The sequence below is a fragment of the Otolemur garnettii genome, unplaced genomic scaffold (genome assembly GCF_000181295.1).
Source record: "Otolemur garnettii isolate 467f Iridium unplaced genomic scaffold, OtoGar3 scaffold00178, whole genome shotgun sequence".
NCBI lineage: Eukaryota > Metazoa > Chordata > Mammalia > Primates > Galagidae > Otolemur > Otolemur garnettii.
This window is the reverse complement of record NW_003852573.1, coordinates 1,683,575-1,684,972: the sequence shown is the minus strand read 5'-3', so window position 1 is coordinate 1,684,972 and position 1,398 is coordinate 1,683,575.

The window sequence follows — 1,398 nt, the reverse complement described above, 5'->3', positions numbered from 1 at the left end:
AAAAGAAAAGAAAAGAAAGAAAGAAAGAAAGAAAAGAAGAAAGTAGTTCATAACAGCTGTTTGGATTGGGAAATTTTCTTTATGTGTAAAATATTGAATCACCAGAAAAGATCAGAAAAAAATACTCAAAACAAACTATGGATAAAAGAAATCCATATGTGTTAGACTTATTGTGGGTGATGGCAAACATCACCTTGGGAGAGATATAGTAATACCTTGGAATTAAGAAGTCAGGGAGGATATTTATGGGATTAAGGGTGAGGGCTAGACAATTTTAAGGTGGAGAACTGGTTGGGAGTGGGTAGAAATTATGACATAATTCCTTTGGATTGGTAGGGCCAAGTGAGGCAAACGTGCTTAATCTTGAAATTAACTTATTTTAGTTACTCATGGGGTTGTCTTTCAGGAACAAGTAACTAGGTATTTTTGCTTGTTCTCACTGTTAGCACACAGATTTGTCCAATCCTAGGACTATTTATTTATTTATTTGAGACAGAGTCTCACTTTGTCACCCTCGTTAGAGTGTTGTGGCATCATAGCGCACAGGCACCTCAAACTTTGGGCTCAAGTGATCCTTTTGCCTCAGCCTCCCAAGTAGCTGGCACTACAGGTGCCTGCCACAATGTATGGCTATTTTTTTTTTTTTTTAGATATGTGATCTCACTCTGACTCAGGCTGGTCTCAAACTCCTAAACTCAATCAATCCACTCTCTTTGACTTCCAAAATGCTAGGATTACAGGTTCAAGCCACCATACCTGGCCAATCCCAGGACTATTTAATAGAGAGATGAGAAATTGTATTGGTTTTAGTTCTCAGTAATTATTTATGCCATGGGATTATTCTGAGTATGAAATAGGATACCGTACAGGTAGTCCCCAGGTTATGAACAAGATAGGTCCTGTAGGTTTGTTCTTAAGTTGAATTTGTATGTAAGTTGGAATAGGCACATTTACCTATTACTTGTAATAGCCTCCATTTGTAACTGTGAGTCATAATCGAGGCCTGCTTGTAGATAAATAAGAGTGGTAGTGAGTACACGCTCATTAAAATGTTATTTTGTCTTCTCCTATCACAGCTGCTCCCCAACCTTTTCTCGTGTGTTTTTAACATGAGGCTCTCACCTTCATATTAATTGCATCTAAATCAGTGCTATGTCCCTGTAGTAGTACTCAACAAAGTTTGAATGAATAACTTTTTTGAGTATTACTAAAAACTACTACATGGCTCAGAGCGCGTAGCACAGTGGTTACAGTGCCAGCCACATACACCAAGGCTGGCGGGAAACTAGCCAGGGCCAGCTAAAAAACAATGACAACTGCAACAAAAAAATAGCCAGGCATTGTGACGGGTGCCTGTAGTCCCAGCTACTTGGGAGGCTGAGGCAAGAGAATCGCTTG